Raw genomic sequence first — 20,629 nt, 5'->3', positions numbered from 1 at the left:
TCTCCACTTCAACCAGTTCTTGGTAGAAATCATCATTTTTCTTTCTACCTTTATTCCTTTTCTTTTCCAAATTTGCTTGACTAAAGTATGTATCCATTTTGCAATACTAAATGTACAGAGTATGTACTTACATTCCCAATGCTGCTGTAAACAAACCTCAGCTGACTGAGCTCATTCTTTCGTCTTGGTACTCTTTTCTGTTTGAACAAGTCTTGTTTAACCTTCTTCTTATTATTTTTTTCTTTTAATAATGAAAAATCATTTAGTCTAACCTGGTGCAGAGCTTGACTCATACAAAGATACTAATTTAGGTAATGCCACTGGCCGTGTTGGTTCAGTACGGAGCGCCAATGTCGCACGTCTGCCTTCTTTGACTGTGTGTGTGTGTGTGTGTGTGTGTGTGTGTGTTTGTGCTTCTGCGTATGTGTGTGTGTGTGTGTGTGTGTGTGTGTGTGTGTGTGTGTGTGTGTGTGTGTGTGTGTGTACACGTAAACTTTCCACCCCCTCCCCTTACATCCACATCCAGGTCACTCATCCCCACAGTTTCCCCTACCGCTGTTATTCCAGCGTGCATTAAGAGACCTTGATATCATTATGACGATTGTGGGTCTTTTCAAGGAGAAGAGGATGTATTTCCATTATAGCGCTCCACTGCCCAAATTATTATTTGTATTTATTAATTGCTTTCTAAAGCTAACGATAAGTTGGAGTTAAGAAAAAAAAATGAGCAAGGCAGGCATGAACAGAGGTTACCCTAGTAAAGGTAAAAACCCCGAGCAGCAGATAGGTAAACATCCGCCCCTTTTTCTTCCCTGCCTTAGTCCCCCTCCCTTCTCACTTATTTTTCCTCATCATTCATGTCTCGTTGATACAGCTATCCATACACCATTACTCACGGATTTATCACCCTTTCTCACCCTAAACTCACTCGCATTTCACAGCCATATTTGTATCCACGGTGTAACAGTATCTATCATTCTGTCAATAGCCAGACGCCTCAATCCCGTAAGGGGTGGCCACAATCAAATCTCCCTCATTCCTCCGTCCCCTTCCGTTACGCTGCACTTCTCCGAGATCACACACCTCCTACATGAAATAACCATATCATTAGAGTAACTTTTCTTCCATTATAATTTTTTTCCCAACAACTATTACGATTTTCAGTTGAAGGTAGTCCATGTACTGAGCCTCCATGGTTCACCTTGTGTGTTCTGGAGACGACTGAGTATGGAATTGTAAGGCGCATAGGTATTTAGACTCCCTCACAAAAATGCTATACTTTTTTTTGCCCTAACTTGGCTCAGATTTTTCTCCTTCAGCATCTTCTTTCACGCAGGTCGATAGCAAAATTAACCAACACTATAGCTCTGCATAGTTTTCGTAGCACTTCTTCGTGACAAGCATCATTTTCTAGTGTTATTTTATTGCCTCAACTCAGGGATCTAAAGGGGATATAGCAGTTTTAGGCCAAGTTAGAGTGAAAGTAGTATAGTCAACCATGAAATTAATAAATTGGTAAAGAGTAGGCATTATGAGGCATGGAAAGGGCCATGAGTTTTTTTTTTATTTAAGAAAGAAGGAACCAAAGTCCAGGGTACTTAGGCTATTGGCAATGCTGATTGGGCCGTCCTCGCAACACACAAGAATTTACCAGCTAAGAGGCAAGAGGGTAGTCAAGTTGTAACATAAATTATCTTTTGTTTGAGAACCCTTCAAGCCGATCCCCGGCTGTGAGGTGGAGGGAGGCAGAGGGAGGAGGAGGCCGAGGATGAGATGGAGGGATTAAGTGGGGAGGTATATGAGAGAGGGAGATGTGAGCTTGTTGGAGGGCAGCGAAATGGCGGGGGATAGGACGACATGAAGGCGATTTGTTTGTGCCCAATACCTTACGGGATTAAGGCGTCTGGCAATAGAGACAGGTAGATGTTACTGATTTTCCACCAGACCAGTCGATGTGTCATAAAACCATCAATCCAGTCTTGAACGAGACACCTGTAGCCTGTATTCAATATGGACGGTGAGTATTAGCATCGAAATGGTGATATGGTGATATGTGCAGGCATCAGACACGAAGGAGGACCGCTTGGCCTTTGGGGAACGGGCCCTGAAATCTATGCCCAAATTTGGAAGGACGGACACACACACACACACACACACACACACACACACACACACACACACACACACACACACACACACACACACACATATACACACACACACACACACACACACACACATACACACACACCGCTCGCTGGTGCAGTGGTAACGTTCTCGCTTGCCAACTGGTGGACGGGAGTTCGCGCCTTGCTCAGGTTGCGAAAAGTTTCACTGATGAAGTGGGTGGTTACTGTCCCCCTTGAGCAAGGGGACGGGTGTGTGTGTGAAGGTCACAGCCTTGCCCTTAGATCGGACTATATGAGCTCTCAGCTCCCTTCCGGGAGGGTAAAAGCTGACGATCACGACCATCAAGTGATCCTGATCGACCCGGTGAATTACACACTTACATACAAAGAGAGGGAGAGAGAGAGAGAGAGAGAGAGGTTCAGTCAACTTTCATCACACAGAAGAAAAAAAATCTCTCTCTTCTACTCTTTGATCAGTGGAAGTCCATAGTCCACAGTGTTCAGGGAGTTCTGGCTATTACTATCATCCTCCGCACTCCTTCCTTCGACACTAACTATTCACGAATCTCTATTCTATCTCTCTCCCATTCTGTTCCGGACTTGCGACAGCCCAGTCATCTGCCGCTATCTGCATGACACAAACCGACTACCAGTGTGGAAGGGCATTCTGACTCGCATATTGTGTCACCCGAACTGCTTGTTACACTGCCAGTTGGTGCGAGATAGCGGGATTGACCAGCCTCCCATCACCGGAATATGTTTAACAGGAATGGCACCTTGCTATACTTTAACTTGGCTCAGATTTCCATACCATACTCACTCTAACTAGGCTCAGATTTCCATAGTATACTCACTCTAACTTGGCTCAGATTTCGATACTAGACTCACTTTAACTTGGCTCAGGTTTCCATATTAAGCTCATTCTAACTTGGCCCAGGTCGAAAAAGAAAAAAGTGAATACTGTTGATTTACTTTCTTTCCATTGCACTTCTTCACGACAGTCATCACATTCTGGTGTTAATGTAGTCAACTCAGTACTCACAATGGAGAGATGGCAATTTCAGGCCAAGTTTGCGTAAAACGATTATACCAACATTGTTTTCAATGTCTTTATTTTACAGTGTTGTGTATCGGTTAGAGGGGAAAATAATGCCTCTCAAATACCTTGGCATAATAACTGATAACAGCATCGCCCAGCCTCCCTATGATCAATATATATCAAACAGGAATTGCACTTGGCTACTGATATTCCTGGCAAGGCGTGAGTTAGAGGAGACTGTGAGTTGGAGGAAGGGCAGCCAAATCGATAGGGACAGGGCCACGTGGAGGCGAATTGCTGTGGCCACCTTTTGAGGGATTAAGTTGTCAATGTCCATTCGCTTTAGCTTGGCAGTGGCTTTCGTCTTCTTGCAACTTGTTTTCAGTAGCTCAGTATAAGAAGAAGACAATGGCTACTAAAGCCCTGCATCCCTTCTACAGCATTACTTCGTGACTAGTATCATATTCCAGTGTTAGTCACCTGGTATAGCTCAGCGTTCAATATGAAGAGACGGCAATTGTACGGCAAATTACAGTAAAGGAAGTAAAGTTTATTTTGAGACTATAGCAGTTTGATGTGAACCCTACATATGACAGGTGGTCAATTATGTATTCCCACTAACACAGTTCCAGCAAAAAGGCTTAATAATCCATTTTTAGCTATGGGTTACGGTGATATTGTTCCCATGTCCTTCCAGGTTAGATATAATGAAGCAGGGAGTGATGGAAAGAATGTATTAAATTCTGAAAGTTAAAAATATTAGGATTTTGACGACTTACTAAAATCAGGACTTGAATTAACAATGTAATCGTGTTCAGTTATTGAGTGGTAAGTTTAGCAAGTGTAGAGAATTTGTGGGATATAAATAATTGGGGAAGAGGATAGATAGTTACAAAATTATTTTACGCCACAGCCACCCTGATCTTATGAAGTACAGTGAAAACAGGAGAACATAGACAGAGCTGCTGTGAAACCCCCCCAGACATTTATTTTATGTAACGTTTCAGGCTACAGAACCCGTCTTCAGAGAATCTAGGTTCTGTGCAGCCTGAACGTTTGAGAAAATAAAGAAGTCCAGCTCTAACCTGTGTCTGTCTCCCACCCAAGGTCCCAAACATTCTTCGATGGCAAAGGTGGGTGCTAAATGAATTATTTCTAAGTAATATCAATATGAAGAACATAACAGAGTCAAAATGGGGGAGTATTAGTCGAGAGGGCATTAGTGCTAACTGAGAAGTCAGCAGTGTTAACAGTGTTAGGACTACAGTGTTAGTTGAAAGGGTAGCAGTGTTAATCAAAAGGGTAGCAGTGTTAGTCACAATGTTAGCAGTGTAGGTTAGAAGGTTAGAAGGCCCCAAGTGTAACTCAAAGCCGAAAGTGTAGCAACAATGGGGGTGGAAAGGAGGAGATGAGTGTGTGTTGCGTGGTTCTGACGGTTAATGTCGCTGCCACAAATCAAGCATTTTTTTATTTATTATTATATATTTTTTTTAGTTACACAAAATCGCTTGGTAGCTGTGGCCAGAGCAGCGAGTAACTGGGGTCGCTGTCAGTTGGAAATATTGTGTAGGGGGGACACTGTTCATTTACTGGGGCTTGCATCACAGAGAGACCACGAGGAATTTTTGATGAGTGTTTCTGTATTGTTTTTATATTAACTTGGTCTAAAATTGTCATAGCTCCGACTTGATTTATAAACTGGGAGGAGAGAGAGAGAGAGAGGGAGAGAGCTTGTGTGTGTGTACTCCATTTACTCTTAGCCTAAAATTGCCATCTCTATCTTGAATGACGAGTTGCATCACGATACTAACACTAGAATATGATGCTAGTCACGAAGTGTGTAAATGGGGTCTATTCTGTAAATGCCCAAGCTGCCTGGAGGCAAAACGGGGATTCTCTGTTTGGCTCAGTGGTAACGTGCGCGCGTTTAGAGTGTGGGGGGCCTGAGATCGAATCCCGGCCAGGGCGGTGTGATTAATTTGTTGAGTCATTTCAGCTATTACATTTGGCTGGCAGCTGTATGGGATGGGAGGCGAGACCTGGTTGGCAATTTAATGTTGTTCCTTGGTTAGCTGACGGAGTCCTTGTTATCACATCCCGGAGATGACCTGTTTGGTGTAGTTCACAGCATCCCCAATGGTGGCCTCCGATGCTACGCTACCAGATGTGTTCGAAACTCACGGAATTAATCAGCAAGAGGAGAAAAGAGGGATGTAATGGGGTCTATAAAAGCCCGCGCTGCCCAGAGGCAAAGCGGTGATCCACTATTTGGCTCAGCTGTAACGTGCGCTCATTTAGAACACGAGGGCCGATATCAACTCCAGCCCAGGAGAGCGTGATTAATTCGTTAAGAGTAATTTCAGTTATTACAAGCGTTATGGAAGGATGTCGAACAGTGGTATCGTGCTTTTCTGCCACTGAACATCCTGAAGGGACGAAAATCTGGGCCAAGTTATGGTGAGAGAATACCTGCGTGCAGTTGTTGTGAATTGGCTATACTGACAATATACTAACTTGGCCAAGATTATCGTCCTGCTGAACTTTATTTCACGTAGCTCAGTGGCAGCAAAAGATAATACTATGGCTCTACATTCCGTTCGGCAGCATTTCTTCGTGACTAGTATCATAACCTAGCGTTAAACGATTGCCACGGCTCAGAATTCAACATGGAGAGCTGGCAGTGTTACGTTAAGTTAAAGTAAAAACAGTATAGTTTTACTAAAAGTATTTTTCGGAGAAAATTTCTGCTTTGTTCTGCTTCTGTTTCATCCATTTTCCTACATCAGGAGCATAGGGTCCCCGGGCTGCGATTTTAAGTTCAGGAAATCTACGGACCTTCTAGGATAGGAGATATCTCGACCTCTGTGTTCTGTGGCTTCATATCCCCGCCCACTAAACTGTCCTGTACCAGGGAGGCCAAAAAGACAGGCAAAGGAGCAGATACACAGCCAGAAATTGAAGACGAAATATCAAGACATTTACGCATTTACATGTGTATTGCAGTGTAGTAATAGTAGTACCAGCAGTGAAGGTCGTGGTGGAAGTAGTAGTAGTAGTAGTAAAAGTGACAGGAGTGTCATAAAATATCCCTTTAATAACAACGTACCAACTCTGCCTTGTATTCAATATTAACGGTGGGTATTAGTGCACACGTGGTGACATGCGCAGCGTTATGGCACTTGGGAAGACTGCTGTGCCTCAGGGAAAGGGTTGTTGAGCTTGTGTCTAGAGTCGAAAAGAAAAAAAAGAAAAAAGAAAAAAATAGTCTAGATACTGAATGGGATAAATTTAAGTATAGAATCAAAAAGCATGGAAGAGAGAGAGAGAGAGAGAGAGAGAGAGAGAGAGAGAGAGAGAGAATAAACCCGGTTAATTTGTGGCTGTTTTATTGATTTTCAGTCCTGTGTCACTGCTGTGAATCAAATTATAATTGTTATGCAAAGGCTCAGTAATTAAATACACTAAAGTGGTCGTCATCTGAGTATCAGGAAAGAGTAATATTAGCTTCAGTGTGTATTTTATTGTGGGGTGCATTGTTATTATTATTACTCTTATTATTATTGTTATTATCATAATTATAATTATAATTATAATTATTATTATCATCGACATTCTCATTCTCCTCCTACTCCTATTCCTCCTTCTCCTCCTCATTATTATTATTATTATTATTATTATTATTATTACTATTACTATTATTATCGATATCGTTGTCCTCCTCCTCCTGCTGATCATCATCATCAACATCATCATCATCATCATCATCATCATCATCATCATCACCAACATTATTATTACAATTCATCATCATCATCCGGACCTCCTTTCCCACTCAAGAGAAGGGTGAAGAGTAGCAACGTCCAGACAGCCCAAGTTTGCCCAGTTTATTGGGCCATGCTTCCAGTCACTCATCATTCAAGCCCCCAGAATCCTGACTCTATCTGATATGCCAAAAACACTCACTACATCATGTAGCTTCACAAAAAAGTATCCGACAGAGTCAGTCAGAACACTGTCACGTTAAAAAAGAGGTGCCAAATCCCTGATCATGCACATCGTCATACAACATTAATCCAGCCAGGTCGATCTCTTGTCAGTCCCCTAGTCTCACCAACTTCCATATCTCTCTTCCTCAAACACTCATCTACCATATCCCTCCACTTTCTCCTTGACCTACCTCGCCTCTCCCTGCTTCAGATTTGCTCAGATATACATTTTCCACCACTCTATGCCTATCCATTCTCTCCTCATGATGATACCATCTTAGCACGCTCTCTTTAGTTCTGGTGTCCACAGACTTCCTCACTCCGCATCTTTTACGAATGATATTATTACGTATCCTGTCCCCTCTCTGAACTCCACACTCTTAACTTTTCGTTTTCATGCCACACTATAGTCTCACATTCATATGTTAAAGTTGGCACTAACACTCCTTTACGTAAGACTCGCGCAGCTGCAACACTCAAGCCTCTGTTTCTTATCGAGGCCCTTATACTTTCTTTCATCGTGTCAATCTACTTTCCACTTCTTATGCACATTTTCCTCTCCATTTTATCACTCTACCCATGTATTTGAACTCTCACCAGTTCCAGTCTCTCACCATTCACTGTAACATCACACTGGGAATCACCTCTCTCAACAACCAACACTTTTCTCTTTTCTACATTTACTTTCAAGGCACGATGCTCACTGACATCAGCAAAACTCTGCACTAGTCTACCAAGCTCTTGTCCAGTATTTGCAAGTAGCATTATTATTTTTATCATTAAGTTTAATTGACGTGTGTGTGTGTGGGGGGGGGTGCTAAGAATCTCACGGTTGCCTCAATTACAATCTAATTCCTTTGTTAATGCAAAAAATACAATTAAAATTGGTAACTGGAATGTGAGAACGCTAAATCATGACGGTAAAATCGATGAGTTAGTGAAGGTTTTTCAAAATTACGGACTTGATATTTGTGCTCTGACAGAAACTAGATTAACTGGAGTCGATAAGTTGGATTTGGAGGATGGTATACGTTTATTGATATCTGGCCGACAGGATGGAATGCATTATCAGGAAGTAGGATTGTTGCTGGGTTGTAAGGCAAATAAGGCTTTATGTGAGTGGGATCCTATAGATGAGCGATTGTTATACGCACGGTTTAAATCAAATCATGGCAACATCAGTCTGTTTGTGTGTTATGCACCTACTAATGATGCACTCGATGAAAGGAAAGACACATTTTATGAAAAGTTGCAAGAAGGAGTAGGAAGGGTACCTAGACATGATGTTTTGATCTACGTTGGAGACTTTAATGCAGTAATGGGCTGTTCAAATGAGGGATTTGAGGCATGTATGGGTAAGATGGGAGTTGGTAGTAGGATGAGTGAAAACGGAGTGAGGTTTGGAAGCTTCTGTCTAGCAAATGACTTAGTCATCGGGGGCACACTCTTTCAGCATTGCAATATACACAAGACAACTTGGGTGTCGCCGTGTGGAAAATATAAAAATCAGATTGATCACATCGCTATCAGTAGGAGGCATAGAAGTTCTCTGCTAGATGTTCATGTTAAACGGGGAGCGGATATTGGTAGTGACCATCAACTCAGCATTGCAAAAATAAGGTTTAAACTTAAAAGTCAGAAGAAGGAAAAATCTGGTGTTGGTAGATACGATATTGTTAAGCTTAGAAGGGAAGGAGAAGAAAAGGAGGAATTCAGATTAGAATGCAGAAATAGGTTTTTGGTGTTGGAAACGTTGGAAGAGGGGGAGAGAAGTGTAGATGAGATGTGGGAGGATGTGAACAAAGTTTTGCATGAGACTGCTGAATGTACGATTGGAAGGAGACATAGATTCAGGAGAAAGAAATGGATATCAGAGGAAACGTGGGATATGATAAAAAAGAGAGGTGAGGCTAAATTGAGGAGTGAGATGCAATGCGTTGATGAACGAGAGATTGAATTAGCAAGAGCTGCGTACTGGAGTTTGAATTCAGAAGTAAGAAGGTTAGCTAGGAGAGATAAAAGAAGATGTGTGGATGAAAAGGTTGCAGAGACTGAAATCTTAATAAACAAAATTGATGGACAGAGTCAAAGAATAGCATATGAATCGATTAGAGAACTGAGTGGTAATGCAGGTAAACGCAAGGAAATACCAGTTAGAGACAGGGAAGGAAATTTATTGACCAAAGATGGAGATATTAAAAACAGATGGAAAGAGCATTTTGAGACAGTTCTTAATAGACCAATACCACCAGAAGAGGATATACCGTCTGCTCAGGAAGATTTAAATATAGAAGCAGGAGAGTTGAGGCTTGCAGAAGTAGAGAAAGCAGTAAAACAGTTAAAGAATAATAAGGCACCAGGGGAGGATGGTTTATTTCCGGAAATGTTTAAAGTGGAGGGGGATAGATTAATAATGATCTTGACCAAGCTATTCAATAAGATATGGGTGACGGGGTTACTACCATCAGTTTGGAAGAATGGTGTAATTGTTAAAGTTCCGAAGAAGGGAGACCTGAGTGAATGTGGTAATTGGAGGGGAATCTCTTTGTCACCGATAGCTTTGAAAGTTTTCAGTAGAGTGTTGTTAAATAGGTTGGAGCCGGTGGTTGAGGGTATTCTGAGGGATGAACAGGCTGGTTTTAGAAAGGGACGTGGTTGCAATGATCAGATCTTTATAGTTAGGCATTTGATGCAGCAAGTTAATGAAATGAGAGTACCGTTAAGTCTTTGTTTTGTTGATTTTGAAAAGGCTTTTGATAGTGTTTCGAGAGAGACTATGGGGAAGATCATGAGACATTATGGAATACCAGAGGAGTTTGTGAGGGTCATTATGAACATGCATGAGGACACATTTTGTAAAGTGATGGTTGATGGTTGTCTGAGTGATTCGTTTGAAGTCAAGTCCGGAGTAATTCAAGGTGGTGTTCTATCGCCTTTACTATTTATATTGGTCATTGATTACATTATGAAACGCGTTGGAACAGAAACCGGTGCAAGTATACTTTGGGGAGAGAACAGGAAACTTTTGGATTTAGATTATGCAGATGATATAGTTTTGATTTGTGATGGGCCAGAAGAGATGCAGAGAGTGTTGGACTGTTTGGTGAGTGAAGGTCGCAAGGTAGGTTTGGTTATTAATTGTGGAAAAACTGAAATAATCAATATGAATATGGAAAATGCGCAGGAATGTGTAATTGGAGGTATGGTTGTAAAGCAAGTTGATAGGTTTAAATATTTAGGTACTTATTTAGCCAAGGATGGTTCTTTGAACTTTGAATTCGAGGAAAGGTTAAAGAAGGCTAATCAGGCAATGGGAATGCTTAAAAATATATGGAATAGTAACAATTTTTCTATGCATACAAAAATCAAACTTTATAAGGTAATGGTTAGGAGTATCTTAATTTATGGACACGAGTCTTGGTACAGCACAGTGACTATGGAAAATAAATTCTTGGTGTTTGAAAAAAAAAGCACTTAGAAGAATATTAGGAGTTAAGTGGTGGGAAAGGATACCAAATAGTAGAATTAGAGAAATAACGGGAGTGCAGCCGGTCGATGAATATGTTAGGTTCTCACGATGGAAGTGGCTAGGACATGTGTATAGGAGACAGGGAATAGTACGAGATACACCAGGGTGGGTGGCACTTGGTAGGAGAGGTAGAGGAAGGCCAAAAGAGACGTGGGTGAGGACAATGAGACGGGAAGCTGGAGATGAGTGTTGGGGAGATCTTGAGGAGTTAGCACAAGATAGGATGTGGTGGTGTGAGTTCATCGAGGCCCTATGCATCCCCGAGGGTGCCACAGGAAATGATTGATTGATTGATTGTGTGTGTGTGTGTGTGTGTGAGAGAGAGAGAGAGAGAGAGAGAGAGAGAGAGAGAGAGAGAGAGAGAGAGAGAAATGGCTAAATCTATTCTTTTGATCGAAATGTTGAGGGTCACCGAATGGACTGACTTATTATCCAGTACCAATAGCTTGACTAACTAATTTTGCCCAACAAGTCAAAGGTCAGGATCACATGGCAAGGTCAGCTAAGACATAATTATGTTATCTTATTAGGCTAAATTTTAAGAAAAGGGTCATTGGGAGCCAATTATGAAGATATTCGATTAGAGGGCAACCAAGGTCGCAGGATGAGGTCATTCTTCTGCCTTTATGTGTTTATTCTGCTAGGCTACACTTGTATTTTTGCACACACACACACACACACACACACACAACTTGAGATGCGCGAGAGAAGCAGGACGTACCACACATTGCTCCGCTCTTTGCCAATCTTGGCCACAATTGGACATACCTACTATAAATAGTATATTTATGAGTCAAGCTCTGTACTAGGTTAAACTAAATGGTGTTCTAATATGAGAGAGAAAGTTTAAGTAAAATTGTTGTTCAAATGACAGAATACAACTAAGTACTGTACTGACGGAATGTGCCGAGCAAGCTAAATCAGCTGCTTAGTGTTTAGTCTGCGGCATACAGGAATGCAACACTGTAAGTAGAAGCTTTCTGTTAGTACAAGAAGATGACCACCATCTTTAGTAAAGCAAAGTTGGAAGGAGTTAAGAAAAAGAGATAAAGGTAGAAAGCAGGATGATGATTTCTACCGGGAACTGGTTGAAATAGAGACATACAATAAGCTTGTAGAACGGGTACACAGATTAGAGAAGGCATTTCAGGGTGAAATGAATAAAATTAAAAAGCAATTGCACATGCAGGAGAAAAATGAAAAATTAGTAAAGGAGGTTATCAAGAAACAACAATAGATGAGCTGTCAGTTGAGGTGGGTTCACTTAGAAGGAAGATTAGTGAAATGGCAAGCACAGTTGTCAATCACGAGAGCATTATGGAAGAGTTCAGAAATGATACAGAGACAATAAGGCAAGCAAGCACTCTGATAGATTATAGCAGTGATACTGAGGAGAAGATAACTCAGGTGGATCAAGCAATGCAAAGCTACAAAAATGATATGGAAACCACGTATGCTGAAATGGTGGAAGTAAAGAAAGACTTAGAAACAAGAGTAGAACAAAAGAGCATTAAAAAGGAAGTGAAGAAAATAATCCAGAACAATCCAAAATTGGTCAAATATTCAGCAGACATCAACAAATCTATAGTAATTACTGGTATAGAAGAGGAAGAAATAAAAAACAAGATTTCGTGAGACAAAATGGAGATGGCAAATGTAATGAGCATATTGAAGGAAGTATTAGAAGAAATCTGTAGTAATAACATAGAGGAACACAAAAGGCTAGGGAAATAGCAGAGAAATAAGTCAAGGCCTCTGGAAGTAACCTTCCAGAATGTACACACTTTGGAGGAGATACAAATATAACGCAAACAAACTTAGGGGAAAAAGAGGAATTCAGAAAGTATGGATAAAGAGATGCCTGACTCAAGAGGAACAGGGATTACTAAAAGAGAAGAGGAAAGAGGCAAAAACAAAGAACAAGGGAAGATCAGAGAAAGAGAAGAACACTTTTTTTTTACAAAGTAATTGGACTGCAGATACGAAAGTGGTACATAAACAGGAAGGAATAAAAAGGAGGAAGGTAGTAGACCCATGTCATGACATGTACGTAAACAAGATGATTAAGTCGATGTACTCTAACGTACTGTAGATGGAATGGTATCTAAATTATTAGAGATGAATGATTATGTCAAAGAAAAGGAATCACATATTATTTGCCAAACTGAAACAATATTACCACCAAAGACATCAAACGATACGCTAAACCTAGAGGAATACAATATATGAAGAAGAGACAGGAACTTAAAAAAAGGAGAAGGAATTATAATACTAACAAAGAAAAATCTGCAAGTCAAAGAAACAGTACTAGATATACCCTCACAAGTAGAACTGATTGCAGTAGAGATTAATACATCTGAAGGGAAAGTAACTGTGGCAAATTTATACATGCCACCCAGATAAAACACTTGGGAAAAAAGCAATCATGAAGACCTGGCAGAGAGTACAATTCAGAGTTTAAGAACATTAATACATAGAATGGAAAAGAAATCTGAAATAATTATATTAACTGGGGATTTCAGTGCAAATATATAATGGAACACTCAATGTAAGAAGCAATGAATGTTGTTGGGATCAAAAGCTCCCGGATCTTGTGTGGGAGTTTTTCCTAACATAGCATGTAAAGGAAAACACCAGAAAAAAGAGGACTTGATGATTCATCAGTACCAGATTTTATATATACTAGGCAAGAAAGTGATACTGCGACCATGCAGTATTAAATTGCAACTTCAGGATTGCATATGACTTAGTTACCAATAATGAGAGTTACGAAGAGTTGAAACAAAGAGTCTAACTACAAAAAGGGCAACTGTCATTACCTGAAGAAGTACTTCTTAGAAACAGATTGGGAAACAGAGCTTAAAGGACAAGATTTAAATATTATATATAGAAAATTTTTTCACTTTTATTAAGTAGAAGTCCAAAATTACATCCATCAGCACAAAGAAACAGAAATGAAAACAAAGAAATGTTTTAATACAGAATGTAAAAATTCAAAAGAAAAAAAGGACTTGGTGTGGAATAGCTTCAGAAGACACAATACTGAGAGTGCATAATTATGACAACTATAAACAGGCAAGAAATGTTTATACAAAGATAATGAGGGAGGCTCAAAGACAGTTTGAGGAAGACATTATAAATAAAAGTAGTGATCAACCAAAACTATTTTACAGCTGTATTCGAAGCAAAACCAAAGTTAACCCGCCGCGTGCCAGTGCCGTTTTAAAAAGGTCTGACATAATGCCGCAGCCAGTGCCAGTGCCGTTTTAAAATGGTCTAAAATAAAAAACTTCACTGTGACTGCATTTTTCAAGATTTGTGAGTAAAAATTGGCAAGCATGTAAGGTAACTCTTCCTCTACCATCCCCCAGGCAGTCATGGCCATACACTCACTCGCTATCCCCCTCATGCTCGCTCTGCCTCACTCTGCCTGTGTGCCTCACCCAGTGCTGTACATAGTGAAGGCATTTTATAAATATTTTCATGTAAGTGTAAGTTGTAAGTATTTTCTTGTAAGTGTAAGGACTATATAGTGAAGTCAAGATGTAAATACCTCCTTGCAAGTGCCAGGACTGTACGTAATGAAGTCAGTTTGTACCTGTCATCAAGTAAGTGTAAGATAATCCATTCACAGTGAGAAAGACACGCAAATTGTTATAGACGCTGAAGTAGTAAGTGATCAGAAAAGTGTACTGAACATTGCTATATCCTCCCAGCATAAATACCTGAGTCTACCTTATATAGAAACCGGCTTTCTCTCACATACGTGGTGAGCGTGAGAGAGCGGCTATACCTGTACACAAGTATGCAGGACTCAGTAAAACCGATTTCCGACCCTCAGTGAGCATTTTAATGGCGAAATTCGTTGTTTCCACATCAAAATCTATCATTTTACCCAAAAAAAAAAAAAAGGTCGAAAAATGGCCGGCACTGGGGTGACCCAGAGGGCTAAAAATAGCCAGAACATGGCGGGTTAAAGATAAAACCCCGTCCATTACGGATGAGAGGATCGTCTATACACAAGAGTAAGAGATTTGTGAAGCACTAAATAAAAATTTCCAATCAGTTTTTTACAAAAGAAAATATTTTCGAAAGAGATGATACAGAACATGCATACCCACACGTAATACCAGATCTACAAACATCAGAAAAAAAATGTACAGGAAGAGTTAAGTAAATTAGACAAAGGAAAAGCAAATGGTCCTGACGAAATTTCAGGTTAGGTGCTACATGAATGTGCAGAGGAGTTAAGCAGACCAATATATGTAATATTCAAGGAATCCTTAGCTCAAGGTAAACTACCTGATATTTAGAAGAAAGCATACATTGTTCTCCTATTCAAGAATGGGAATAGACAGAATCCACTCAACGATGGGTGTCATCTGTTCTCTAAAAGTAGGGGGGACAGGGGTTGCTAATTTTGGCAAGATAAGCGAGCCCATACAACAATATTTGGTGCATATTAAGACCATATTAAAATGATATATTACATTTAGGGTAAAAAAATTTTCATTTCGAATCATAAACAAGCTGTCTGGAGTACCCTCAAAGAGTAGTTACCGTATATTTTGCTTCATTTATCATTTATTAACTAGACCAAGCAGGCCATATAGCACAGTAAATACAGACTTTAACAAAAGAGAATCGTTCAAAAAATAGCTTTCATTGTTTTAATGACTAACCCAGGATTATTAATTTATAATAGAATATAAAGACTCAACATGCATTCCACAGCAATTTTTGTGACTAGCACTATATTCTAGTGTTAAGCTCAGGACATTATTTAAGATGGAGATGGGATTTCTGTACCTAGTTAAAGTGGACAGAGTATACGTACAAATTTCTCTCTTTTCGTTGCAGTTTTCTACTAACTCAAAATTTGGATTTTTTTTTTTTTTTTAAACATTTGTATCAAGTACATTATCCCCTGAGAGGTGTGGGGACCCAAGGCTTTCATAATCTAAAACAGGCTGGCCTTGAGTTCCTTTTTCCTTGAATAAAAACAAGAAGGAAAAAAAAGTGACCAGCCTACACCCCTCACAGCATTACAATAGAAAAACTTGCATTCAGTTCTTGGAGATTCAAACCTGCATGCATGACACGACCATCATCCTAACTATGGTTCTTTTACACTACCTTGGCCCAGATTTCCATTTTTTTGCAATTTATATCACATAGCTAGAGGATATAGAAGGAGACACTTCTATGGCTCTGCATCCATTTCACAGCACTTCTTCGTGATTAGCATTTTCTAGTGTTAATCTATTGTTACAGCTCAGGATTCAAGATGGAGACATGGCAAGATTGGGCTAAGTTAGAGTAAAACCAGTACAGCATCCACAAATCACTAAGACAACATAGAACAGTACTCTCTTCAACACAGTACTTTCTCCACCACAGTCTGGTTACAAATACTTTCATTTTCCCCTTCTTCACTAACCCTTCACAAAATCAGCAATGAAAAAGTAACGAAGATAAGCCAATGGAAACAAAGCCTGGGAATTTAGTCTAATCCATATTATACTGATCACTAAATGGCTTGTTGGTCATTTTGCACTTGGCACAGAACTAAATAGCAGATGAATTATGAGATGATATTCCATCACCTTTATCATTCTCTTTCTGTGTCTGTCCTTCTCTCTTCCTATTTCTCCCATCTTTCCTGTCACTTTTAATTATTCCTCTTTCCTTTTCAGGTGGTTTTACACTGAATGACAAGCCTAATGGTTTCCTGTAAGCCAGGAAACCATTTACAGTGCTGGGTGGTAACTGTATAACCAACCCATATTGTTCCCTGCGTGTCAACAAGTAGGTTGGTGGAGGGTTAGTGCCAGTGTTGCCAGATGGTGCAGCAGAAATTTCAGTAGAAATTTGCTAAAAATTTCAGTAGATCTTGCTAAAAATTCAGTAGATGCACCATATATATATATATATATATATATATATATATATATATATATATATATATATATATATATATATATAGTCAAGTAGGGTTGGTGGAGGATTAGTGCCCCTCCCTGTAAAACAATTAACTCTAAGCCCTTGGCCACCCCGTTTGGGATACATGGCGTCTGGCAATGAATGAATATATATATATATATATATATATATATATATATATATATATATATATATATATATATATATACATATATATATATATATATATATATATATATATATATATATATACATATATATATATATATATATATATATATATATATATATATATATACTGTGTGTGTTTATATATACTATATATTGGTACTTAGGATATTTCTGAAATATATATGATTAAATTGAGAAGCTTTATATACATTTAATATTCATTTACAATAGTTGGTGAAAATTAGAGAAAAAAATAAAATAACTAAAAAAAAAAATAAAACTTCCTATATCATTTGGCAGTAAACTTGCTGAATTATGATTATTTTGATCACAAAACCTAAACCTATAACACAACATTAATCTTCAGGCTCACTATCATCAGAATTATCAGCTGGGGTTTCGTGAGAGCTTTTCATGTACATGTCACTATTCATCCGCATACGCATTTCTTTTGTTATTTCAAAATTACTACATATGTCATTAGAGAGCAGCCTTTTAGTATGAAGCATCCCACTGATAGTTTTTGTTGAAAGCCTGTTTCTCAGCTTTGTTTTCATGCGGTTTATGCTGGAAAATACTCTCTCCACTGTTGCACTTGAGTGGGGCAAACACAACAAACTAAGCATGAAAGCAGAGAGGTGTGGGTACATCTGTTCATTGTCTCCTGTTTTTGTTTCACGCACTTTTACCCAAAACTGAGTTGCTGTGAGATCACAACTCGGTATATCACTGTTTCTGAGCAGCCTCCCTTCTGAATCTATATCTTGAACAGTTTAATCATTTACTAGAGAAGGAAAGGAGCTTAACAGTGGAGCAAGAGATGGTACTGATTTACTCTTTACAATACTGGGATCCAGTACCTTTAAGTTTTGGAAAACAGAATCATCAAAGGGGAATCTTTTGCTTATCTGTGTTACTGCTTCTATCAGAAAAATCTGACAACGTTGTCGGAACACTTGAACAGCCTGTGCTGGGAGTGCTTGCTCTTGACAGAGAGACATAGGCCTACCTACCTTAGCTCCAAGATAGATGGAAGACAGTTCCTTAAAGTTTCGGGGATCCTTGTATTCTACATCACTCATGGGTGTCCTTTGCAGGTAATCATCCTTAAGATAACAATCTAGCAAAGTTCTGAAGGATTGCAAAATTGATTTGTAGAGTGTGTGAACCTGTGGACTTTCTGACTGCATTTGTAAATTGAGGGAATTAAAAATAGGGAGAACAAAGGCAAGAAATTGGAGATACAACTTTGTGAAAGGGTTATTTAGCTTTTGCAGTATGTTCTCACATGCCAACAGTCTATCATTGAGGACAGCGCCTGTAAAGTATAGCTTGAGTGCTTCGTATTGCTCATGCAGCCTAGACACAACCATGTGTAGTGACAACCACCGGGTTTGGCTTGGATGGAGCAACTGATGTGGCTTAACTTTGACAAAAGATTGAAATTCTTTTAGTACACCCATGCATTTTGGACTACAATGGAAGTATGAAAAAACATCACGTGCTAGATCTTCCACATCTTTAGGCAAAGTTGCACATGCATATGAAGCACAAAGCGCGAAGGAGTGACAAATGCACTTCATAACAAAAACTGTAGGTATGTCCTTTTTAAGCAATGTGGAAAGTGAATTGCGAGCTCCCAGCATAGAATTTGCTCCATCCGCACCAAAGCCAATCATATTGTCCTTGTAAGGAATGTGATTATCTGCAAAGAATTTTGTAACTGCATCATAAAGTGCCCTTGCAGTTGCATCTTGCAAGGGAATCAGTCCTAAAAAGCAATCTGTTACTTTGTCACCTATTAAAGTTCTAACAACCATACACAAATGCTTGGTACAAGACAAATCTGTGCTTTCATCTACGATTAATGAAAACTTTGACTCCTGCAGCTTTTTTACTAACATATCAGAACTCTCCTCACCAGTCACATGGTTTACAATGGATGTCAATTTTGTCCGACCACACTTCAACTCTTTTGCAATTATTGAATCTGGACATATTGCTTGGATGAGCTTGGGCATGTGTTCCACTGTATTAATTGGTAAATCATGCTCACATATGAATGCTGCCAGTCTGATTTCACTTTCCTGCACAGATTCTTTTAATTTCTTTTTACCACTCACACCAGGCATGTCTAAAACAGAAGGTTGTTTGGCTACTGCAGTGCAATTTTCCCTGTGTTTCTTTCCAGCTGAATGTTTTTTAACTTCCATTTTACCAGAACTAACAGATATATGAACATTGCAAGCACTACAGAATCCAAACAACTGTCCCTTTGAACTTGACATAAGCCATCCCTTAAAGTCTGGTTCAGATTCCCAAGCTCTATTGTATTTTTGGGCATATTTTGCCTTTTTTCTGGTGCCACCACACCTCCCCGCTGACCCCTCTCCTTCCTGGGACGCCATGTCACCTGGTCAGGCTGGTCACCACGACTACCGTCAGGACCCCGTGTTCCCTACAAAAATTAATGAAAATAACTTAATCAAGTAACTTTTTAACGACCATGATACGTAAGGTGACCAGATATTAGCAATTTAAAAGCGGGGCACAGTTCTCTGCCGGTCTGAACTTACCCTTCCCCCCTACCAACCACACCACTATGTGCAAGAGATAAAGAGGTATAGTCATTAGTACTTTAACTCGACTAAGTAGCTAAGCATCCCTTCAGTTATCATACTAAAGTCGGGAAGTCTATACAAACGCTACAAAAAAGCAGGACACTGGCGAGACACTTAAAAAGTCGGGTAAGACATTATAAAATGAAGGACTGTCCAGCCCACAATTTGGAATCTGGTCACCTTAACCATTAAACAACAATAAGTTTGACTTTGTCATATTTTTTCAGGCAAAATGTACCGATAGTTTTTTTTTTTTTTAATGCGAGGAAGAAGGAACCAAAGGCCATGAGCCCGCAATAACAGTTCCCTCCAAGAGAAAAACAAAATACAATAGAGTGCCAAATTCAAGATCCGATCATTTTGAGATGCCTGGACACACTACGTTTGAAAGACTGGAGATCATAGGCAGCAGGAAATACAGACAGGGAGACAGTTCCAGAGCTGACCTGTTGCATAAATGAAAGACTGGGAGTAACGGTTAACTCTTGCATTAGAGAGTTGGACAGAAAAGGGATGAGAGGTTGCTGCCAGACGGGTGCTACGCGCCTGTCGTAGAGGTGGAGGAATGCAAGCAGACAGTTCAGAGGAGCAGTGACCATTAAAGTGGCAATAGAAAAGAGCTAAAGATGCAACAGTGCGGCGAAGAGACAGAGGTTGAAGGGAGTCAGTAAGAGGAGGAGAGTTAATGAGACGAAAAGCCTTTGACTCCACCCTATTGAGAAGAGCTGTATGTGGGGAGCCTCCCCACACCTGAGAGTTGTACTTCACACAGGGGCGGATAAAACCCCTGTATAGAGTCAACAATTGCGCAGGGGTAAAGAAAGAGCAGAGTCGGCTTAGCACACCCAATCTCTTGGAAGCAGATTTTACAAGAGATGTAATATGATCTTTCCAAGATAAGTCCCGAGTAAATGAAACCCCAAGCATGTTCAAGGATGATGCAGGATTAAGCTGAATAGTATTAAACATTAGTGGGTATACCTGTGGAAGATTTTGTTGGGTCGATAGGTGTAAGAACTGAGTCTTAGATGCATTAAAGACAACCATATTATTTTTACCCCAGTCAGAGATATGAGCCAAGTCAGACATTAGGTGTGCCATAGCCTCATCCCTTGCTTCTTGAAGTAACTGTTGAGATGGGCGTTGCGGGAACCGAATGGAAAGGTGAAAGGTGGAGTCATCAGCGTATGAGTGGATAGGGTTAGATGTAC

General features: G+C 39.8%; 1 long non-coding RNA gene across 1 annotated transcript in view; it reads right to left on the bottom strand.

Annotated features, from left to right (window-relative positions):
• LOC145407461 (uncharacterized) overlaps nt 1-20,629 on the bottom strand; it is a 475,197-nt gene that overhangs the window by 266,305 nt on the left and 188,263 nt on the right. The window lies entirely within an intron of this gene.

Source organism: Coenobita brevimanus, chromosome 73, assembly GCF_032717465.1.
Source record: "Coenobita brevimanus isolate Jiangsu-jjx chromosome 73, ASM3271746v2, whole genome shotgun sequence".
Lineage (NCBI taxonomy): Eukaryota > Metazoa > Arthropoda > Malacostraca > Decapoda > Coenobitidae > Coenobita > Coenobita brevimanus.
Note: the sequence above shows the minus strand (reverse complement) of the source record. Positions and strands in the feature narration are given on the sequence as shown.